This window comes from Giraffa tippelskirchi, chromosome 6 (assembly GCF_054371585.1).
Source record: "Giraffa tippelskirchi isolate mGirTip1 chromosome 6, T2T-mGirTip1v1.2.pri, whole genome shotgun sequence".
NCBI classification, from domain to species: Eukaryota; Metazoa; Chordata; class Mammalia; order Artiodactyla; family Giraffidae; genus Giraffa; species Giraffa tippelskirchi.
In genome coordinates this window covers 177,945,115-177,969,530 of record NC_137280.1, presented here as the reverse complement: position 1 = coordinate 177,969,530, position 24,416 = coordinate 177,945,115, and the positions used below count along the sequence as shown (strand labels likewise).

General features: G+C 41.3%; 2 protein-coding genes across 5 annotated transcripts in view; one reads left to right on the top strand and one right to left on the bottom strand.

The window, feature by feature from the left end:
- Window positions 1–16,055, top strand: part of TMEM232 (transmembrane protein 232) — a 283,645-nt gene extending 267,590 nt beyond the window's left edge. Inside the window, exons 16-17 of the transcript XR_014058093.1 lie at window positions 12,149–12,260; window positions 15,560–16,055. The gene's annotated coding sequence lies outside the window, so the exon portion shown is untranslated. The remainder of the gene's footprint in view (window positions 1–12,148; window positions 12,261–15,559) is intronic.
- Window positions 1–24,416, bottom strand: part of LOC145511713 (uncharacterized) — a 398,185-nt gene that overhangs the window by 150,683 nt on the left and 223,086 nt on the right. Inside the window, exon 5 of one of the 4 annotated variants that reach the window (XR_014058095.1) lies at window positions 9,018–9,767. The exons of the other annotated variants lie outside the window; for them this stretch is intronic. The gene's annotated coding sequence lies outside the window, so the exon portion shown is untranslated. Of the gene's footprint in view, window positions 1–9,017; window positions 9,768–24,416 lie in introns of those variants that run through there. 4 annotated transcript variants of the gene reach the window in all.

Sequence of the window (24,416 nt, the reverse complement as noted above, 5' to 3'; positions counted from 1 at the left end):
TTGGTCTATATTTCTGATTTTGTGCCAGTACCATACTGTCTTGATGACTGTAGCTTTGTAGTATAATCTGAAGTCAGGAAGGTTGATTCCTCCAGCTCCATTCTTCTTTCTCAAGATTGCTTTGGCTATTTGGGGTCTTTTGTGTTTCCATATGAATTGTGAAACTTTTTGTTCTAGTTCTGTGAAAAATGCCATTGGTAATTTGATAGGGATCACATTGAATCTGTAGATTGCTTTTGGTAGTATAGTCATTTTCACAATATTGATTCTTCCTACCCAGGAACATGGAATATTGCTCCATCTGTTTATGTCATCTTTGATTTATTTCATTAGCGTCTTATAATTTTCTGTGTACAGTTCTTTTGCCTCCTTAGGTGAGTTTATTCCTAGATATTTAATTCTTTTTGTTGCAATGGTGAATGGGATTGATTCCTTAATTGCTCTTTCTGATTTTTCATTGTTAGTATATAGAAATGCAAGTGATTTCTGTGTATTGATTTTGTATCCTACAACTTTGCTAAATTCACTGATTAGCTCTAGTAATTTTCTGATACTATCTTTCCGGTTTTCTATGTACAGTATCATGTCATCTGCAAACAGTGAGAGTTTTACTTCTTCTTTTCTGATCTGGATTCCTTTTATTTCTTTTAGTTCTCTGATTGCTGTAGCTAGGACTTCCAGAATGAAGTTGAATAACAGTGGGGAAAGTGGGCAGCCTTGTCTTGTTCCTGATCTTAGGGGGAATGATTTCAAGTTTTTCACCATTAATGTTTTCCGTAGGCTTATCTTATATGGCCTTTACTATGTTGAGGCAGGTGACTTCTATGCTCATATTTTGAAGAGTTTTATTCATAAATGGGTGCTGAATTTTGTCAAAGGCTTTTGCTGAATCTATTGAGCTTATCATATGGTTTTTATCTTTCAATTTGTTTATATGGTGTAACACATTGATTTGCATATATTGAAGAATCCTTGCATCCCTGGAATAAACCCTACTTGATCATGCTCTATGACCTTTTTGATATGTTGCTGAATTCTGTTTGCTAAAATTTTGTTGAGGAATTTTGCAGCTATGTTCATCAGTGATACTGGCCTGTAGTTTTCCTTTTCTGTGTTGTCTCTGCCTGGTTTTGGTATCAGGGTGATGGTGGCCTCATACAATGAGTTTGAAAGGGTTCCTTCCTCTGCAATTTTTTGAAAGAGTTTTAGAAGGATAGGCATTAGCTCTTCTCTAAATATTTGATAGAATTCTCCTGTGAAGCCATGTGGTCCTGGGCTTTTTTTGTGGGGGAGATTTTTGATCACAGCTTCAATTTCAGTGCTTGTAATTGGGTTGTTCATAATTTCTACATCTTCCTGATTCAGTCTTGGAAGATTGAACTTTTCTAAGAATCTGTCCATTTCTTCCAGATGAAAGATTGTTGCTGAACCCACGAAAAGACGCCGGGATTCTTGGCCTCTGGAGGAGAAGAATTCAATCTGGGGCCAGAGACAAGGCTTGATTGCTCAGAGCTTTTGTGTATTAAAGTTTATTAAAGTATAAAGGAGATAGAGAAAGCTTCTGACATAGGCATCAGAAGGGGGCAGAAAGAGTACCCCCTTGCTAACATTAGCAGTGGAATTATATACTCTCAAATTAGTTATTACAGTGAATCAAAAGAATGTCTGGAGGTTGTAAAGACCTCACCAGACCCACTCCCATAATTTACAATTTAAGATGACAGAATTAGCCAGAAGGTTTTTTTCCAGAGACTGTCCTCAAGCAGGATACATTATTGTTATATAATCCTAAGAAATGTAAAGGAAAAGAAATAGTTTGTCCTTTCTTCCTTCTTGAGAATTCCAGACCCCTCTCTCCTTGGGGACCCCTAGACTTCCTATCAACCAGCCTAGGAAATGACTCTCTCACAGGTTATCCATTTTATTGCCATATAATTGTTCATAATAGTCTCTTATAATCCTCTGTATTTCTGCATTGTCTGTTGTAACCTCTCCTATTTCATTTCTAATTCTGTTGACTTGATTCTTCTCTCTTTTTTCTTGCTTAGTCTGGCTAAAGGCTTGTCAATTTTGTTTACCTTCTCAAAGAACCAGCTTTTAGTTTTATTAATCGTTACTATTGTTTCTTTCATTTATTTATTATTTATTCTGCTCTGATCCTTATGATTTCTCTCCTTCTACTAATTTTGGGGTTTTTTGTTCTTCCGTTTCCAGTTGTTTTAGGTGTAAAGTTAGGTTGTCTATTCAATCTTTTTTCTTGTTTCCTGAAGTAGGGTTGTATTGCTACAAACTTCCCACTTAGAACTGCTTTTGCTGCATCCCATGGGCTTTGAGCTGCGTGTTCATTGTCATTAGTTTCTAGAAATCTTTTTATTTCCCTTTTGATTTCTTCAGTAACCTGTTGGTTATTCAGAAACATTGTCTAACCTCCATGTATTTGTGTTTCTTACAGTTTGTTTTATTGTAATTGATACCTAGTCTCATAGTGTTGTGGTCAGAGAAGATGCTTGATATGATATCAATTTTCTTAAATTTACTGATGATTGATGTGTGACCCAAGATGTGGTCTATCCTGGAGAATGTTATGTGCACTCGAGAAGAAGGTATACTCTTCTGCACTCAGATGGAATGTCCTGACGATATCAGTGAGATCCATCTCATCTATATATGTCATTTAAGACTTGTGTTTCCTTATTAATCTTCTGTTTTGATGATCTGTGATTGGCATGAGTTGGAGGTCCTACTATTACTGTGTTACTGTCAATTTCTCCTTTTATGTCTGTTAGTGTTTGGGGGTGCTCCTATGTTGGGTACATAGATATTTACAATTGTTATGTTTTCCTCTTGGATTGGTCTCTTGATCAATATGAGGTGTCCTTCCTTATCTCTTGTAATCTTCTTTATTTTAAGGTCTATTTCGTCTGATATGAGGATTGCTACTCCAGCTTTCTTTTGCTTCCCATTTGCATGGGATATATTTTTCCATCCTCTCACTTTCCATCTATAAGTGTCTTTAGGTCTGAAGTGGTTTCTTGTAGACAGCATATTATATGGGTCTTGTTTCTGGATACATTCAGCCAGTCTGTATCTTTTGGTTGGAGCATCTAATCCATTGACATTTAAAGTAATTATTGATATATATGTTCCTATTGCCATTTTCTTTATTGTTCGGGGTTGATTTTGTAGATCTTTTTTCTTCTCTTGCATTTCTTGACTATATAAGTCCCTTTAACATTTGTGTAAAGCTGGTTTGGTGGTACTGAATTCTCTTAACTATTGCTTGTATGAACAGCTTTTTATTTCTCCATCAATTTTGAATGAGATCCTTGCCAGGTACAGTAAAATTGTTGTAGATTTTCCCCTTTCAGTACCTTAAATATATTCTGCCATTCCCTTCTGGTCTCCCGAGTTTCTACTGAAAGATCAGCTGTTGAATGAATGGGGTTTCCCTTCTATGTTACTTGTTGCTTCTCCCTTGCTGTTTTTTATACTCTTTCTTTGTGTTTCATCTTTATTAGTTTGATTAGTATGTGTCTTGGCATGTTTCTCCTTGGGTTTATCCTCTATGGGACTCTTTGTGCCTCTTAGACTTGATTGACTATTTCTTTTTCCATCTTGGGGAAATTTTCAACTATAATCTCTTCAAAAATTTTCTCGTCCCCTTTCTTTTTCTCTTCTTCTTCTGGGACCCCTATAATTCACATGCTGGTGCATTTGATATTGCCCCAGAGGTCTCTGAGACGATGCTCAGTTCTTCTCACTCTTTAATTTATCCTGCTCTTCAGACGTTATTTTCACCGTTTTATCTTCCAGCTCACTGATTCATTCTTCTGCTTCAGATATTCTGCTATTGATTTCTTCCAGAGTGTTTTTAATTTCAGTTATTGTGTTGTTTGTCTCTGTATGTTTATTCTTTAATTCTTCTAGGTCTTTGTTAATTGATTCTTGCATTTTATCCATTTTGTTTTCAAGGTTTTTGATCATTCATTACCAACATTATTCTGAATTCTTTTTCAGGTAGTTTGCCGATTTCCTCTTCATTTATTTGGATTTCTGTGTTTCTAATTTGTTCCTTCATTTGTGTGGTATTTCTCGGCCTTTTCATTATTTTTTTTAACTTATTTTGTTTGAGGTCTCCTTTTCCCAGGCTTCAAGGTTGAATTCTTTCTTCCTTTTGGTTTCTGCCCTCCTAAGGTTGGTCCAGTGGTGTGTGTAAGCTTCATATAGGGTGAGATTTGGGTTGAGTTTTTCTCTGTTTGTTTGTTTTTCCTCTGATGGGCAGGGCTGAGTGAGGTGGTTTGTTTGCACTAGTGGTTGGGTGATGCAGGGTCTTCATGTGGTTCCCATTGTGTGAGTTCTCACTGTCTGATACTCCTGAGGGTGAGTTCTCTGGTAGTCTAGGGTCTTGGAGTCAGTGCTCCAACTCCAAAGGTTCAGGGCTTGATCTCCCTGTCTCTTCCGGTCTCCTGCATGGAAAAGCGGGTTCATTAACACTAGCGCCACCTTGGAGCAGACAGATGCTGTGATTGAACCCTGAGCTTACCTGCTGCAAGGAATGCTCAGCTCTCTTTATAGTCCAACTCTCACATCCATACGTGACTACAGAAGAAATCACAGGTTTGACTACACAGAACTTTGTCGGCAAAGTCATGTCTCTGCATTTTAATATGATGTCTAGGTTGGTCATAACTTTTCTTCCAAGAAGCATCTTTTAATTTAATGGATGCAGCCACCGTCTTCAGTGATTTTGGAGCCCCCAAAAATAAAATCTCTCACTGTTTCCATTGTTTCCCCATCTATTTCCCATGAAGTGATGGGACCGGATGCCATGATCTTAGTTTTCTGAATGTTGAGTTTATGCCAACTTTTTCACTCCTCTTTCACCTTCATCAAGAGGCTCTTTAGTTCTTCTTCACTTTCTGCCATAAGGGTGGTGTCATCTGCATATCTGAGGTTATTCATATTTCTCCCAGCAATTTTGATTCCAGCTTGTGCTTCCTCCAGCCCAGCGTTTCTCATGATGTACTCTGTATATAAGTTAAATAAGCAGGGTGACAATATACAGCCTTGACGGACTCCTTTTCCTATTTGGAACCAGTCTGTTGTTCCATGTCCAGTTCTAACTGTTGCTTCCTGACCTGCATACAGGTTTCTCAAGAGACAGGTCAGATGGTCTGGTATTCCCATCTCTTTCAGAATTTTCCACAGTTTGTTGTGATCCACACAGTCAAAGGCTTTGGCATAGTCAATAAAGCAGAAGTAGATGTTTTCCTGGAACTCACTTGCTTATTTGATGACCCAATGGATGTTGACAATTTGATCTCTGGTTCCTCTGCCTTTTGTAAAACCAGCTTGAACATCTGGAAGTTCCCAGTTCACATACTGTTGAAGCCTGGCTTGGAGAATTTTGAGCATTACTTTACTAGTGTGTGAGATGAGTGCAATTGTGTGGTAGTCTGAGCATTCTTTGGCATTGCCTTTCTTTGGGACTGGAATGAAACCTGCCCTTTTCCAGTCCTGTGGCCACTGCTGAGTTTTACAAATTTGCTGGCATATAGAGTGCAGCACTTTCACAGCATTGTCCTTTAGGATTTGAAATAGCTCAACTGGAATTTCATCACCTCCACTACCTTTGTTCATAGTGATGTTCCTAAGGCTCACTTGACTTCGAATTGCAGGATGTCTGGCTCTAATCAAGTGATCACACCATCTGTGGTTATCTGAGTATGAAGATGTTTTTTGTACAGTTCTGTGTATTCTTGCCACCTCTTCTTAATATCTTCTGCTTCTGTTAGGTCCATACCATTTCTGTCCTTTATTATGCTCATTTTTGCATGAAATGTTCCCTTTGTATCTCTAATTTTCTTGAAGAGATCTCTAGTCTTTCCCATTCTGTTGTTTTCCTCTATTTCTTTGCATTGATCACTTAGGGAGGCTTCCTTATCTCTCCTCGATATTCTTTGGAACTGTGCATTCAGATGGGTATATTTTTCCTTTTCTCCTTTGCCTTTAGCTTCTCTTCTTTTTTCAACTATTTGTAAGCCCTCCTCAGACAACGATTTTGCCTTTTTGCATTTCTTTTTCTTAGGGATGGTCTTGATCACTGCCTCCTGTACAATGTCATGAACCTCAACCCATAGTTCTTCAGGCACTCTGTCTATCAGATCTAATCCTTTGAATCTATTTGTCACATCCACTGTACAATCTTAAGAGATTTGATTTAGGTCATACCTGAATGGTCTAGCGGTATTACCTACTTTCTTCAATTTCAATCTGAATTTGGCAATAAGGAATTAATGATCTGAGCCACAGTCAACTCCTGGTCTTGTTTTTGCTGACTGTATAGAGCTTCTCCAACTTTGGCTGCAAAGAATATAATCAATCTGATTTCGGTATTGACCATCTGGTGATGTCCATGTGTGGAGTCTTCTCTTGTGTTGTTGGAAGAGGGTGTTTGCTATGACCAGTGTACTCTCATGGAAAAACTCTGTTAGCCTTTGCCCTGCTTCATTCTGTACTCCAAGGCCACATTTGCCTGTTACACCAAGTGTTTCTTGACTTCCTACTTTTGCATTCCAGTCTCCCATGATGAAAAGGACATCTTTTTGGGATCTTAGTTCTAGAAGGTTTTGCAGGTCTTCATAGAACCATTTCAGCTTCAGCTTCTTCAGCGTTAGTGGTCAGGCCATAGACTTGTATTACTGTGACATTGAATGGCTGGCCCTGGAAACAAACAGAGATCATTCTGTCATGTTTGTGACTGTACCCACATACTGCATTTTGGAGTCTTTTTGTTGACTATGAAGGCTACTCCATTTCTTCTAAGGGATTCTTGCCCACAGTAGTAGATATAATGGTCATCTGAGTTAAGTTCCCCCATCCAATCCATTTTAGATCATTGATTCCCAAAATGTCGATGTTCACTCTTGCCATCTCCTGTTTGACCACTTCCAATTTACCTTGATTCATGGACCTAACGTTCCAGGTTCCTATGCAATATTGCTCTTTACAGCATCGGACTTTCCTTCTATCACCAGTCACATCCACAACTGGGTATTGTTTTTGCTTTGGCACCATCTCTTCATTCTTTCTGGAGTTATTTCTCCACTCTTTTCAAGTATCCTATTAGGCATCTACCGACCTTGGGAGTTCATCTTTCCGCGTCATATCTATTTGCCTTTTCATACTGTTCATGGGTTTCTCAAAGCAAGAACACTGAAGTGGTTTGCCATTCCCTTCTCCAGTGGACCACGTTTAGTCAGAACTCTCCACCATGACCCATCTTGGGTGGCTTGTCACGGCGTGGCTCATAGTTTCATTGAGTTAGACAAGGCTGTGGTCCAGGTGATCAATTTGATTAGTTTACTGTGATTGTGGTTTTCATTCTGTCGTCCCTCTGAGGGATAAGGTTCAGATCCTTATGGAAGCTTCCTGATGGGAGAGATTGTCTGTGGGGGAAACTATGAGGGACACTGTGGGGGAAATGGTTGTTTACTTCTTCCCATCATCGTGCTAAGCTGTGTCCAACTCTTTGCAATCCTGTGGACTGTAGCCTGCCAGGCTCTCTGTCCCTGGGACTCTCCAAGCAAGAATGCTGGAGTGGGTTGCCATTCCCTTCTCCAGGGGATCGTCCCATCATTGTACTAAGTTGCTTCAGTTGTGTTCAACTCTTTGCGACCCTGTGGACTGTACCCGCCAGGCTCTCTGTCCCTGGGATTCTCCAGGCAAGAATCCTGGAGCGGGTTGCCATTTTCTCCTCCAGGTGACTTTTCCATCCAGGGGTTGAGCCTGCATCTCTTGTCTCCTGTATTGGCAGGCGGGTTCTTTACCACTAGCGCCACCTGGCAAGCCCCCCTTCCCATCATTACTCCTCTTGATATGATAACAGACTCTACCCTCTGGAAATAGGGAGTGACCATGAACCAGTCAGAGCAACATCCTTCAGGACAGAATGGTCAACATAGGATATGTTATCAAAGTAAGCCAAATTGTGGTGCTCCCTGGGAATGTTTTAAATTGTAGTTGCCAGAGAAGTGCTCATTTCTTTCCAAACGTGCAGCTAAAAGAAAGTGAGCCAAGAATAGAAGAAAACTATGTTCCTTCTGCTTAGATGAGTTGAAGATAAAAAAAGCCACAAAGTAGAGAAAAAAATCCTAATTGTAACTGAGGTCCCAATTTCAGTTGTTTCAAAGGTCAGCTGCCCCCTCCTCTTTCCATAGTCCAATTCTATGAACCAATACAGTTCTCCTTTGTTTAAGAAGTTAGTTTTTGCCACTTGAAACCAAAGTTCAGTTCAGTTCAGTTCAGTCACTCAATCGTGTCTGACTTTTTGTGACTCCATAAACTGCAGCAAGCCAGGTTTCCCTGTCCATCACCAACTCCCGGAGCTTGCTCAAACTCATGTCCATCGAGTTGGTGATGCCATTGTCGTCTCCTTCTCTTCCTGCCTTCAATCTTTCCCAGAATCAGGGTCTTTTCTAATGACTCAGTTCTTCACAAAAGGTGACCGAAGTATTGGAGTTTCAGCTTCATCAGTCCTTCCAATGATCATTAAGGATTAATTTCCTTTAGGATTGACTGATTTGATCTCCTTGCAGTCCAAGGGACTCTTAAGAGTCTTCTCCAACACCACAGTTCAAAAGCACCAATTCTTTGGAACTCAGCTTTCTTTATAGTCCAACTCTCCCATCCATTCGTGGCTACTAGAAAAACCATAGTCTTGACTAGACGGACCTTTGTTGGCAAAGTAATGTCTCTGCTTTTTAATATGTTGTCTAGGTTGGTCATAGCTTTTCTTCCAAGGAGCAAGCATCTTTTAATTTAATGGCTGCAGTCACCATCTGTAGTCATTTTGGAGCCAAAGAAAATAAAGTCTGTCATGGTTTCCATTGTTTCCCTATCTATTTGCCATGAAGTGATGGGACCGGATGCCATGATCTTAGTTTTCTGAATATTGAGTTTATGCCAACTTTTTCACTTTGCTCTTTCACTTTCATCAAGAGACTCTTTAGTTCTTCTTTGCTTTCTGCCATAAGGGTGGTGTCATCTGCATATCTAAGATTTTGCTATTTCTCCTGGCAATCTTGTTTCCAGCTTGTGCTTCACCCAGCCCAGCGTTTCTCATGCTGTACTCTGCATAGAGTTAAATAAGCAGGGTGACAATACACAGCCTTGACGTACTCCTTTCCCGATTTGGAACCAGTCTGTTGTTCCATGTCCAGTTCCAACTGTTGCTTCTTGACCTGCATACACATTTCTCAGGAGGCAGGTCAAATGGTCTGGTATTCCCACCTCTTTCAGAATTTTCCAGGTTGTTGTGATCCACACAGTCAAAGGCTTTGGTGTAGTCAATAAAGCAGAAGTAGATGTTTTTCTACAACTCTCTTGCTTTTTTGATGATCCAGCGAATGTTGGCAATTTGCTTCCTCTGCCTTTTCTAAATCCAGATAAACATCTGGAAGCTCACAATTCACATGCTGTTTTCCAAGCTTGCTTGGAAAATTTTGAGCATTCCTTTGCTAGCATGTGAGATGAGTGCTATTGTGCAGTAGTTTGAACATTCTTTGGCATTGCCTTTCTTTGGGACTGCAATGAAAACTGACCTTTTCCAGTCCTGTGGCCACTGCTGAGTTTTCCAAACTTGCTGGCATATTGAGTGCAGCACTTTCACAGCATCATCTTTTTGGATTTGAAACAGCTGAGCTTTACTGTCTTCTTTTCCTTCTGTATGTTTCCGTTCCAATCTCAATCAGTGTTTCCTACAACTCCTAAAGAAGCAACACACACTTGGGTTCTGGTCTTAGAATTTACTTCTAGGAGAATACAATCTAAAATAAGACTTGAGTACCAGAGATAAATAATTTCTATTACAGAGAATATGTTTTGAGATTTTCAAGATAGACACACTTGAACTTATACTCCATAATCAAGGTATTTTCAGGAGATAAAGGGACAAGACATTGTTTTATACCAGAAGTAAGCCCTTATTCCTATGGTCAAATGATTTTTGACAAAGGATATCAGTTCAGTTCAGTTCAGTTCAGTCGCTCAGTCGTGTCTGACTCTTTGCGACCCCATGAATCGCAGCACGCCAGGCCTACCTGTCCATCACCAACTCCCAGAGTCCACCCAAACCCATGTCCATTGAGTTGGTGATACCATCCAACCATCTCATCCTCTGTTGTCCCCTCCTTCTCCTGCCCTCAATCTTTCCCAGCATCAGGGTCTTTTCAAACAAGTCAGCTCTTTGTACAACTCTGTGAATAGACTCAAAACCACTGAAGTGTACTGTTTTCAAGGAGAGACTTCATTGTGTGTGAATCATATGTCAACAAAGTTGTTATTAAAAAATAACAACAACAAAAGAAGTAGCTTGGGCTTTATAAATCCCAAAAGCAAAATTTAAGATAGAATTTTTTCTGTTTTTCTTTATCAAAATTCATTGGCTTATTTTTTTAACATGGCAAGTTCATAAGAGGAAAAATATTGTCGAGATAGAGCTCTGAGTATTTGGGAAAAAATTGTTTAGATAAATAATTAGCAGCTGATCAATTATTTTTTTTAATGAGAGAAGCTATATGAGTAGATTAAATTTCCTGTAGAAACTTCAAGGTGATTCCAAAGGGAAAGAGGCCCCTAGCTCTGCAGTCACCCTCCACGACTAGAACTAATGTGAGCATGGGAGTGGGCACACTCAGTCATGTCAAGCTAAGCAAACCTGGTTCAAGTCCTACCACCGCCATTAGTCTTTATAGACAGAAGAGCTGCTGTCCAGTAACCCGATTTCCCTCAAGGGCTGCAGCAGGCAGTGTGATCTGGGTGTGACATCCTCTCCACATTAACCACCTGGATGACCAGCAGACAAACGGCCCCTTCCTCCCTTCCCACTCCATGCAAATTCCTCGCAGCGCGTGGACTCTGTCAAAAGAGGAAAAGCTTCTTGGAAGAGAAACATGTAGGAACTTCTCTGGCCTCTCTACCAGCAGCTCTATTAATGGATGTACCTTGTGCCGTGTTGTGCAAAATGTGTGCTTTCTCTTTTTCAATTAAAATCGATCAGCGTGTCTTGTACCAAAGGGCCTGGTGCTTTCAACCCACTAAGGGTTAGCATCTGGGTCACGTGGGAGATGGAAACACTATCACAGAAGCTCTCAGGCAGGACTGACCTAGGTACTACAGGCACAGCCCCAGGAAATGGGATCGCAGACAAGAGTCCAATCCACTTCTGAATCTGCCCATGTTGCTTGCTGCTACTTGCGCTGACAGGCTGCTCTCACCTGCAGGGCCCATTATCCTCAGACTCTCAGCCTGGCATGCTCTCAATCAAAAAAGGAAGCCCAGTCATTACTGCACCTACCCTAATGGGTCAGGCCTGAGCGGAGAGGACCGTGACACGTGCTGACAAATAGAAAATGGAAAGCTCCCTCTTATTTTCTTGTGGCCAGCATATAAGGAGGAATTTTGCCTTTCTAGCTCCTAGTCATCTCTCTCCAAGGGAAGACTGATTCACTCATTTTTTGCTTTTGGTGAGGGTGAGAGTCAGGAGTGAGAGCTACTATTCTGGCTTTGTCATCTCTTTTTATTTAATGTTCCATCAACTGTCAGACAACAGAGACAAATCTACATATTACTGTCATATCAGGAAACTGGAGACCATGAATCGGGGAGCAGTCGATGAGGAAGAAGATGAATTAGTGTATCTATAACTGCACAAAGAAGCGCACAGTTTGAAAACTGTGGCTTGGAAAATCCTAACTCCTTTAAAGAATGAGTCTGAAATGAACTTTCCATACTGTATACTGAATCTAGACCCAAGACTAGCCAATTATGACTACTTGATGAGATTGTATCTTAATCATATTTATTTATCAACACCCAAAAATGTACATATGACCAAAGTTCCTGAGAAATACATTCTTAGAGTGTTTGGTTTTGTGTGAATCTGTGGTTCATCACAGCATAGTAGTGTTAATTGTACAGGCTGAATTTCTAATATGATTTGAAGTGCAACTGTGGTGGTCATAGTTCATTATGCCTTTAGCTGTATCCATGATAGTTGCTGGTGAGGGAGAATTTGGTGAAAGGACGGTTTTCAAGAGATGGGCTTAGGTAAATGAAGGTAGAAACAGTCTTCCTTCGTGTTTTCCAGGTTAGTTTTAGCCTCCCTTTCTATCGAAGACCTCTGCAATCATGAATGATTAGTGAGCCTAGTTCTTCCTTGACTGAGCGTCATCCATGGCATGGCCCGCCAGCACAGAGAGGTAAGTCAGCTCTGGGCTCTACTCAAGTTAGTAGAAGCATCTCATCTGATCTTTTACCATATCCTCAAAGTGACCTTTCTTGTGACTTACATTTGAAACAACTTATGAAAACTGTCCCATATGTCAAACTTCATTTCATTCAATTTTCTCCTAGTTGAAAATTGACACTAAAGATGTTTTGTCTTTCAGACCATTTTCTTTTGTGAGTCAAAGGCCTGATGATGTGTAATCCTTCGTGAAGGTTTTATGGCAGGGCTTCACAAAGCAAACACTTTCCCCCCTTATTTTATATCACCCTGACAAACAGAAATGCTGACCCATTTAATTATAGAGCCTGCCTGACACATCCAGAGAGTCAAATACTCTGGCGGCATCTAGCTGAAGGGGAAAAGTGCACTGAATTCCCAGAGTTTCTTGTCAGGACAGCGACACCAAGGAAACCAGTGAATAATCTGGCGGGCCCAGTGGCGAGCGCTACCCTGCACCGGAGTGGTCCCCGGGCTCTGAGTCCGCGCCACTAGCTCCGCAGCAGCTCACCCCATGAAGGTGAGGCTGAGCAGACAGGAGATGACAGGGAAAGGGGAAAACAGAGGTCCAGCCACAGGCCCGGATGTCACGAGCTGGTCTGAGCTTCGCAGAAACTTCCAGATGGAGTGCTTGCACTCTTAATTCTGTAACTCACAAAAAGAATCTGCACAGATGCAACTGAACAGCCCTCCTCAAGTTCCAAGGGGTGAGAAACGGTCCCAGGCCCAGGCACGAGTGCACACAATGACTATATCCTGTAACTGTTTCAGAGCTCCAACACATAAGCAGGATGTGTCAGCTTACTTTTGTCTAATGCCCTTTCTTCCCTTTAGAATAATTAATCCCTGTGATAATTTCCAGTCCATTTTACAGCAATAACTAATGTATGAAAGTCACTCTCTTGAATAGTTTTTGTTTGCATGCTTTTAATTTTTCTTTTTTTCTCCTGTCAATCATACAACAAAAAGAAAAAGGAAAAAAAATCACCTAGTATGAGGCAGGCACTGGGATTGAGCAGTGGAAACCATAGACAAGGTTACTGCCTTTAAGGAAATTACATTCAATTTGAGAGCTGGGAAACAACATAAATAAGTAAAAAGAGAAGATTGTTTTGGGGTTGTAAGTGTTCTGAACAAAATAGTTCACAGAATATATCTATACAGATAGAGAACAGTTATAGTGATGACAGACTTTCTCAGGATGGCCAGGGATGTCTGCTTTGAAGTGATGCTTTTCGATTTGAGATGTGAAGGATGAAAATGATGGAAGGAGGCAGCCATTCTCCATTTGGGTGAAGAATGTTGCGGGAAAAAGGGATAACGTGTGCACATGTCCTAAGACAGAACTGAGAGGAGATGAGCTTTACAGGAAGAAAGGTCAGTGTAATCAGGAAGTAATGAATGAAGCGTAGAATAGACAGAGATGACAGTGGGGGACTTTTCAGAGGTCAGATCATATAATGCATTATAAGCATATATTTAGAAATCAATCAATCAATCAATTCAGTCGCTTAGCCATGTCCGACTCTTTGCGACCCCATGAACCGCAGCACACCAGGCCTCCCTGTCCATCACTAACTCCCTGAGTCCACCCAAGCCCATGTCCATCGAGTTGGTGATGCCATCCAGCCATCTCATCCTCTGTTGTCCCCTTCTCCTCCTGCCCTCAATCTTTCTCAGCATCAGGGTCTTGTCCAGTGAGTCAGCTCTTCGCATTAGGTGGCCAAAGCATTGGAGTTTCAGCTTCAACATCAGTCCTTTCAATGAACGCCCAGGACTGATCTCCTTTAGGGTAGACTGGTTGGATCTCCTTGCAGTCCAAGGGACTCTCCAGAGTATTCTCCAACACCACAGTTCAAAAGCATCAATTCTTTGGCACTCAGCTTTCTTTATAGTCCAACTCTCACATCCATACATGACTACTGGAAAAACCATAGCCTTGACTAGACAGGCCTTTGTTGGCCAAGTAATGTCTCTGCTTTTGAATATGCTGTCTAGGTCGGTCACAATTTTCCTTCCAAGGAGTAAGCGTCTTTTAATTTCATGTCTGCAGTTACCATCTGCAGTGATTTTGGAGCCCAAGGGAAGAAGTAAAACTGTGTTTACTTAAAAACTGTGTGATCGTGTATGCAGAATACTCACAAGCATTCACCCTAAACCCACTAGACTCCATAACCAAATTCAAGAATATATTAGAATATAAGATCAGTGGATATTACATTTCTGTATACTAGAAAAAAATCCAAATGTTTAATTAAGAAAATTATGTTCAAAATCACATCAAAAGGATTTAAGTGTTTCTGAAAATTTTTAACAAAAAAGTGTAAAACCCGTACATTGAAAGCTATAAAATATTTCTGAAGGAAAATTTTGAAGATTTATAGAAATTGAGAGGCATACTATATTAGAGAATAGGAAGACCAGATATTTTAAGATTACGTATACCTATTAAAGGACAATTTATAGATACAGATTGTCCTGGGTTTCAGCAGACAAGCACCTTTGGACTTCCCTGGTTGCTCAGTAGCTAAAGAATCTGCCTGCAGTACGGGAGGCCTGGGTTTGATCCCTGGGTTAGGAAGATCCCCTGGAGGAGGGCATGGCAACCTACTCCAGTATTTTTGATTGGCGAATCCCATGGACAGAGGAGCCTGGGGGGCTACAGTCCAAGAAGTTGCAAAGAGTCAGACACGACTGAGCGACTTTCACGGTACAGTATAGATATAGAAAGTTGATTAGCAATTGTCTAGGGCTGAGGGTATGAGCATAAATTGACTAAAAATATGCATGAGGGAAATTTTAAGGTGAGAAAAATGTTCTAAAACAGGATTATGTGCATAATTATACTGCTATGTAAATTTACTCAAATTTGTCTAAGTGTACATTCATAATGGGAAAATTCTGTGACATGCCAATTTTACTTCTATGAAGCTGTTTAAAAAAAATTACAATGGTTTTATTGCCTGAAGTTATAATTATAATGTAAATGTTAAATATTAATTAAATTATTTTCATCAATTTTAGTTGCATTTTCCAAGATTAAATCTCTATTAAACAATTTGTCCTGATTCACTGTGATATTGATGCCCAGGCTATATATGGTTTCACATCAGCACCAATTATCCTCAAATAACGAAGAAGTTTTATATGCATATATTACTTCATCATGTGCTGTACCCGTTAGGATTGTTTAAAATACAAGTAACATAAAACACAATTTTCAGCACCGTAAGATGAAAGGGGGCTTTTTTGTTGGTTTTTCTCCTACAACAGGAAGTCTGGAAATGGGTGGCTAGCAGGTTCAGAGGCTCAGCACGAAAGCAGACCAGACCCTTGTCTCAGCTTCCAGCTCACCACGTGAATGTTTAAAAGAGCGATACAAGGGAGAGAGAAGCACAGGAAGGAAAGAAAACCTTCCCCAGGTCACTCCACTGAACTTTCCGTTACGTTTCACTAACCAGATTCAGACGACTTAGCCACCTCTGGCTACAGAGGAGGCTGAGGACGAGGATGCGGTTGCCCAGACTATAATGAAGATGGAAACGGAGCAGAAGATTTGAAACGTGTCAGCCCAGGCAATAGACAGTGAGTAGCACGTGTTCAACTGTGTCACTTGGAGACTGTCAGAATAGGCGCTGATTGGACGAGGACCAGCTCCCAGGATAGAGGATGCTATCAGGTAAGAAATGAAACAGGAACAGAAATGTAAAGGAGCCTCCTTTCGTATCATCTCTGTCTTCAGAAACACGATTACATGAGGAGACCAACACCCCAGTGTTAGTCTAACCTTTAATTTTGTACATGAGGCATGTGCAGTCCCGAGGGGGGCATGATTTGCCGGAAGTCAAAGTGAAACGTTCGTCGCTCAGTTGTGTCTGACTCTGCAGCCCGTGGACGGTAGTCCTCCAGGCTCCTCTCTCCATGGGGATTCTCCAGGAAAGAATACGGGAGCGCGTAGCACCCACAAAAGCTAGCACAGCACGAAGATCCTCCCAGGTGTCTGGGATCCCAGTGTGAGGCTCGCACTTTCACAGTACAGTAACTCTGTTCCTTGTTAATTTCTGATTGCTTTTATCCTGTTTTTCTTACTCCTAAACAGTAAGGGAATGACTTTTTCTACCTTTTGTAGACTCCCCTAGTTGTAGCCACAGTTTTGAGCACAGATACCCTCAGCAAGTATTTAGCTGAGTCATCGTATCATAAAGATAGCAAGAAGCCTCAATGAGTTCAAGAAATGAATGAAAGTTATAATAGTGATGTTTATATGGAAATTTTGCATGATCTCCTGGATGGTGTTCACTGAGAAAATTCAAGTCCGGGGGATATCAGGTATTGTTGAGAGCCCTAGAGGTCTCCTGATAATCACAGTTGGAGAGATCCGTTTGCAGAGCAGCTTCTGTTTCTGACCTAACTTGCTGTTCTCATTCAGGGCAGCCTCAAGTTCAGAGCAAAGAAGCCACTCTGCTTTCAGAAAGAATGGCTGAGAGTGAATCACTCAGGCCAGCTAGTCTACGTAAAATAACACGCCTTCATCCTTACAGTCCCGTGGTCTTGGTACAGCCACGCAACACGGCACCTGGAACTGAAGAGTGTTTCTGTCAAGTGAGAGAGAACCGGTCATGGAGTTTTTTGAAAAGAAAGAATGAGCAATGCAAGCCAAGGCCCAGGAGCCTGGCTTCAAAGAGTAGACGCACTGGGAGAACTGCCGACATCTGCAGATGAAACTTGTACCGGCTCGCAGTTTAGTGAGAGAGGAATCTGGTGGGTCAAGTACAGCTAAAGAGTCAACACTTCGGCGCCAAGCCAGCACATTTAAAACCCTGCAATTCAAGTGATCTTCCTATTTTTGATTCAGAATTCAAACACCCGCATTACCTTTCACTGAAATACTCTCTAATAACAGCAGTGATTTCATATGTTTCATGAGATAATTACTCAAATCTCATAAGCGTTGGAAACAATGTAACTGGTTTAAGTTCAGAAACACCTGAGAAATACCAATATCCCATACCAATCATGCAATTTCTTTGTTGCTGTAAAGCACCACTGATCTGTAATTATATAATATCACTAATATCAACATTAAAAATGTCATCTCACACTAAAGACAAAAATACAAAGAAAGATCGGGCTTATAGAAACAGGAGACAAATCAGTACCTCAGGCTAACAATTCGCACTTCTATCTGCATACTAACGCTATCACTGGAATCATCAATTGTACACAGAAAACTAAACATTTCATATACCACCATGAACTGAGCACATTCTTGAAGGAGCTTCAGACTTAAAAACAGTAAAAAAATGGCATAGACAGAGATGACACACAGAACCCTTCTGAATGTCAGGGCTAGGCTTGCTCTAATTGGGAGGTAATGAAACAGTTCTTGAACTGATTATTTTCCATGCTATGTAAACGCTCTGTGCCAAAGCCTTCGACTGTGTGGATCACAATAAACTGTGGAAAATTCTCAAACAGATGGGACTACTACACCACCTGACCTGCCTCCTGAGAAACCTGTATGCAGGTCAGGAAGCAATAGCTAGAACTGGACATGGAACAACAGACTGGTTCCAAATAGGAAAAGGAATACATCAAGGCTGTATATTGTCACCTTGCTTATTTAACTTATATGCAGAGTACATCATGAGAAATGCTGGGCTGGATGAAGCACAAGCTGGAATCAAGATTGCCGGGAGAAATATCAATAACCTCAGATATGCAGATGACACCATCCTTATGGCAGAAAGTGAAGAAGAACTAAAGAGCCTCTTGATGAAGGTGAGAGAGGAGAGTGAAAAAGTTGACTTAAAACTCAACTTTCAGAAAACTAAGATCATGGCATCTGGTCCCATCACTTCATGGCAAATAGATGGGGAAACAAGGGAACCAGTGGCAGACTTTATTTTTCTGGGCTCCAACATCACTGCAGATGGTGACTGCAGCCATGAAATTAAAAGACACTTACTCCTTGGAAGAAAAGCTATGGCCAAACTAGACAGCATATTAAAAAGCTGAGACATTACTTTGCCAACAAAGGCCCATCTAGTCAAGGCTATGGTTTTTCCAGTAGTCATGTATGGATGTGAGAGTTAGACTATAAAGAAAGCTGAGCGCCGAAGAATTGATGTTTTTGAACTGAGGTGTTGGAGAAGACTCTTGAGAGTCCCTTGGGCTACAAGGAGATTCAACCAGTCTATCCTAAAGGAGATCAGTCCTGGGTGTTCATTGGAAGGACTGATGTTGAAGCTGAAACTCCAATACTTTGGCCATTTGATGTGAAGAACCAACTCACTGGAAAAGACCCTGATGTTGGGAAACATTGAGGGCAGGAGGAGAAGGGGACGACAGAGGATGAGATGGCTGGATGGCATCACCAACTCGATGGAGATGAGTTTGGGTAAACTCTGGGAGTTGGTGATGGACAGGGAGGCCTGGTGCGCTGCGGTTCATGGGGTCGCAAAGAGTCGGACACAACTGGGAGACTGAACTGAACGTAAATGATCCACTGATAGAATCCTATAATCATAACTAAAAGTCATCAGTTGAGTGTTAAAGTATGAATTCCAAGCAGGCACTCTCGACCTTTCAGGGCATACTACAAAGCCACGGTCTTGGTTTATCCCTGCGCTCAGAAAATTATTCACAGAATTATTCCTGGGAACATTTATTACTGCCTACTGAGCACTTCTGGTTGATCACACAAGGTCCTTACTTCAGTCTTTCATCTTGAGAACCACCCTTCCCTTTCTTATGTTAGTCTTTACAGACAGAGAAAGCCAGGTTTATATTGTCAGCTTTGTGGATCACTCATGAACCTTATTGGATATTGCTACTACTCTCTCCCTCAAACTCCTTGGACTCTAGGAAGTACTGAAACATCTAGTGTTCTGCTTGCCTATATTCCTTCTCTCTCTTACACTGGTAACTACTCTTCCAAGCTTTGGGTAACTTTCCCTCCCCTATTTTCTGTGGCCATGAGGGAAATTCCCATGATTATATTTCTCCTCTCTTGGTAAAGAACATCACAGGATGACGATTAGCATGCTGGTAGAATTATCTCCCAATGTTTTATATATGCTATTAGAAAGGAAATGTTTGATTTCTCTTTTCCACTGGATCATGAACTGTAAACGTATGTTACCAGAGCTGGGCAGCCTGACTACCCTGGTTTTTGGCCACATCGAGTGTTTGGGATGACACGGAGTAGCTGGACGTCTTACGCATGGCTGATGATAAATGGTAAAACTTCTTTGGAAAATATATTTCTGCTTCTTAAAAGATGAAGCATATCCGTACAATATGACACTGACATTTCATTGCTGGGTATTTATTCAAGAGAAATAAAAGCATGTGTGGACATAAAAACTTGTACACAAATATTCATAATATATTGGTAATTGCCTAAAACTAGAAACAATCCAAATGTCCACAAAATGGTGAATGGATGAAGTGTGATACATACACAAACACACAGAGACAGACAGAAACAGTGAATTACTTACTGCTCAGCCATCAAAAGACCTACTAATATACAAATGGATAAATCTGAAATATTTATGCTGAGTAAAAGAAGTCAGATATAAAGCAGTCATAGTATGACATTTTCACCAATTTTAGGAAGTTCCAATTATACATTCTTATAAACAGCCAAACTGCCTGTGATGAAAGTCAAAGTAGGCTGGAGAAACAGGTCTGTAGATAGCTGTGCCAGTGACAGTAAGGGAGGTTAGTAACAGAAGGACTGCATCATACATCTCCATGAGAAGCGAAGGGACTGGACCTCTCAACCCTTCCTGGAGAACGGCAGGAATATCTGATATCTTAAAAGCATTGTAGCAGAGACCAAGGCACTGCAAGGTAGTATTAGGATTAAAGTTTCTTCTGAGGAAGTTAGTCCCTGCAAATTGACAAAAGTAATCTCTAGCACTCTAAACGAAGGTAGGAAGCAGGGAGCCCACACGCTCGGGGCCAGTCAAGCAGGGGGATGTCACAAGTTTTGAGAGTTCTTTGTTTCACTTCGCTTTCACTTTGGCTTAAAAATCTAGGTTCCTTCACGTTCCTTCGCTAACAAGTGAGTGTCTTAATGGGCATCCGAGCACTTGCTGTGAACTTTAAGTAATTTCTTGTAGAAGAACAACAAAAATCATACTAACACCTCCAAGAGAGCAAGCATTGACATTTATTTTGGTGCTGCCTATTGATTCAGTTTCTCAGTATGTGAGCTCCATGGGAGAAACTTCCTTCCAAGACAAATGCTCAGAAAAGCTGTACTGACTCATTCAGGCTTCCAGAACACTGAGCAGAACAGTTATAGACGAAGGAAAATACTTGTGGAAATAGTGGACTTGGGACCTTAAAGAAGTTTCCAGATATGGGGCAAATGTCACACTAGATAAGACGATAAGCACTTTTGGAAGCCGATCTTTTCACCTCCACCTCTGCTACATATCTCAGATCTATCCATTCTCTTCACCTTCCAACCCCCTGCAGCTTTTAGCTGGATTAGTGGCAACTGATTCAACTGATTCCGCTTTTGTCCACTAGCATCCATTTGCCCCCAAGAAAGCAGAGAGCACTTCCCTGCTGACAGCATTCAAGTGGCTTCTCAATACATTTGGAGTGAAATCTAAACTTCTGATCAGGACTTCTGATGCCCCAAACCATCAGACCCCACATTACTCTCCAACTCAGCCCTTATCATTCTTCTCTGAGCTAACTCTACCCCAACCACACGGGGCTTCCACCTGTTCCTTCTATCTGATTCCTACTTATGAATCAGCATTCAGCTCAAGTATTTGTTCGCGCAGAAGCCTTTGCTGAGCACTCACTGTCTAACACACAATCACATGGCTGTGCAACTGTCTTCACGGCACCCATCACGATCTGAGGCTGAACTTTATTTGTTTACCTATTGTTTGCTTGCTGCCCTTACCAGAATTAAACTGTTTGAGAGCAGGAATCTTATCCACTTCAGTGACTACTGCATCTCCAGCGTCTACAACAGTGTCTCTAATTCACTATCAGTTCAGTTCAGTCGCTCAGTCATGTCCGACTCTGTGACCCCATGAACCGCAGCACGCCAGGCCTCCCTGTCCATCACCAACTCCCAGAGTCTACCCAAACTCATGTCCATTGAGTCGGTGATGCCATCCAACCATCTCATCCTCTGTCGTCCCCTTCTCATCCCGCCTTCAATCTTTCCCAGCATCAGGGTCTTTTCCAATGAGTCAGCTCTTCGCATCAAGTGGCCAAAGTATTGGAGTTTCAGCTTCAACGTCAGTCTTTCTAATGAACACTCAGGACTGATCTCGTTTAGGATGGACTAACTATAGAATTCATATATAGATGAAAAGCACAAAGAAGAATGAATCCCAGCTGTACTAATTATTACCTGGAAGTCCACTTGATATAGGAATAGCATTTACTTATTTGCAGCTTCCTATGAAGAATGATTGCCCCTGACACCCAGTGTCAAACCACTAATGACACGTAACAGATTATCCAAAATCAAATATTTCAATGCATGTCCTTAGGCTGATGTAACGTGTGCTAAGTCACTTCAGTCATGTTCAACTCTTTGAGACCCCATGGACTGTAGCCCACTAGGCTCCTCTGTCCATGGGATTCTCCAGGTAAGAATACAGGAATGGGTAGCCATTCTCTTTCTCCAGGAGATCTTCCCAACCCAGGGATTGAACCCAGGTTTCCTACATTGCAGGCAGATTCCTTACAGTCTTAACCACCAGGGAAGCCCAGGCTGACCCACTACTTTTCATCAAGATCAAGAACTGGCTTATCTAATTAAATATCAGAGCTGAAAGAGATATTTTGTTTGTTATTTGTTTTAGTTGCTAATCATGTCCAGTTATATCTTTTGCAACCCCATGGACAGTAGCCCGCCAGGCTCCTCTGTCCTTGGGATTTCCCAGGCAAGAATACGGGAGTTGTTTGCCATTTCCTTCTGCAGAGGATTTTCCCAACCCAGGGACTGAACCCACATCTTCTGCTTGGAAGGCGGACTCTTTACCACTGAGCTCCTTGAGAAAGAGATCTTAGGTATACATACTTGAAATGTGACATTAACAACAACAAAAATAACAATAGGTAACATTCACTAGGTGTATACCGTGATCCAGTCACTGTACTAAGTGCTTTATATGGATCATCATATTTAATTCTCATTTCAACTTTGCAAAGTAGATATTAATGTTATACTCATTTACAGATGAGAAAATCAATTTAGTAATTTGTCCATGGCCACACACCTAGTAAGAACACAGCTGGTGTATGCACCACCCTCAGTTTGCAAACTCATCCTTCCACCCAGACAACAGACATCGCGTTCATTTACTGAGCCAAAGTGTGGCCCCCAACTTTGAAAAATACCGAGCTCCAGGCAGCACCTGCCGACAGAGTGGTATTGGTTCCAAGAGAAAACCTCAGCCATTCTTTTTTTTTTTTCATTCTCTTTTTAGAGATGATCTTTTCCAAGCTGCACAGATAAAGAAATAAATGTCCAACCAAGTTAAGTAATTTTTCTGAGGTCACATACTGTCAGGACAGAACCCAGTGACTCATTCTACTCTTTACAAAGCTCCGCAAGAAGTCATCCGGGAGTGGGAAACATTAGAGCAAGAGGGTTGGTTTGGGTTAGAAAGAGTCACACTTACTGTGAAAAGGTGACTCTGACCTGGTGCGGCGGGCTGCTCTACTAAAGACGCCTCGAATCCCCCCGCCACGACCGCAGATCTCTCTGACTCAAGCGGCTTTGTCTTGTCTTCACTGGTACACAGGAGAACAGCACCCCTGAGTATCGCATATAAATATTTACTGAGCCCTGCATGCCCAGCGCCCTCCTAGGTGGTGGTATGAGCTTGAATGAAGGCAGGTGAGATGAAAATTGGTCCCTGATCTCCTGCAAGGCAAAGCAGAATGGTTTTCTCCTGCCAAGCAGAGAAGATAAACGCAGCGAATAGGAAGTGGGGATATTATCCTTCCAGGAACTGGTAATGGCCTTCAGACACACAGGCAGCTGTGCATAAGCTTTCCAGATGAATCGTTTAAAAACTACTTAGGGTGTATCTTCTTTTCCTCTTTTGTTCCTTTATTTTCTATTCTCCCGTTACCTTTTGGAAATCATTAAGAGAAAGGAGCAAATCAAAGTGGGCAGGCTCTATTTGAGTTCAGTTTCATAGTCAGAAAGAAGAGCAGGAATGCATTCAGGGTGGAGCTTGTGAGGTACAGCGGGCGACCTCTGCTTTTTCTCCCCTGGAATCTTGGAGGCAGTCCACGCCTACCCGCCAGGGTCTGAAGACAAGACCCCTGAGGGATTCTAGGAGCTGATCTGCAACAGCTGGTGATTCTACAATGGCAAAGGAGAATTAAATATCTATCTGCTAAAGCTCCAAAGACCAGGAGGCCTTTTCTGCTTACCTCATGCTTTACCTTCAGAACTAACTGTAAAGGAAAATCTTGGCTTCATTTACTGGATCCTTAACAATTATTTATTGGATGAATGTATAGATCAGTTGTGCCTTCATAGGAGCCACCGTTAAACCAAAAAGTCCATGAAGTGTGTCTAAATTCTACAGAGGTTTGTTTTTTTTTTTAAACAATTCCCTCTGCAGCAAACGGCCACATCGCTGTAGAGCACCAGCTTAAAATAAATCCCCATCGAAGCTGATTTCCCTATTCTCTTATAACAGAGGGGAGTAAAATGAAGCCTGAAAAAAATGTTGTAGCTCTCTGACTCCAATGAAGAGAAGAGGAAGCCCAGATTGCCTCTTTTTTTTTTTTTTAAACTGAGTAGACCTGTTTTTCAAATTTATAGCAAGTTGCCAAGTTTGACAGAATGGCTTCTTGCCTTATCCCTGCCAAGGTTTCTAACCCACAGCAGTGTGAGCTACAAGGCAGACAGGAAGAGGACAAAACTGATTATCATTCCTTTGTAACTCAGAAAACTGAAACTCAAAGACAGAAAAATGATTTTTAAACTGGGAGTTTTGTGTTGGCTGTCATGACTACCATTGTCTTCTTAAGCCTGAGACCTTTCTTCATTCATTCAACAAGCATTTTCTGAACAGCTACCATGGGCCAGGAATTGCATTAGGCTCTCAAGGATGCAGAG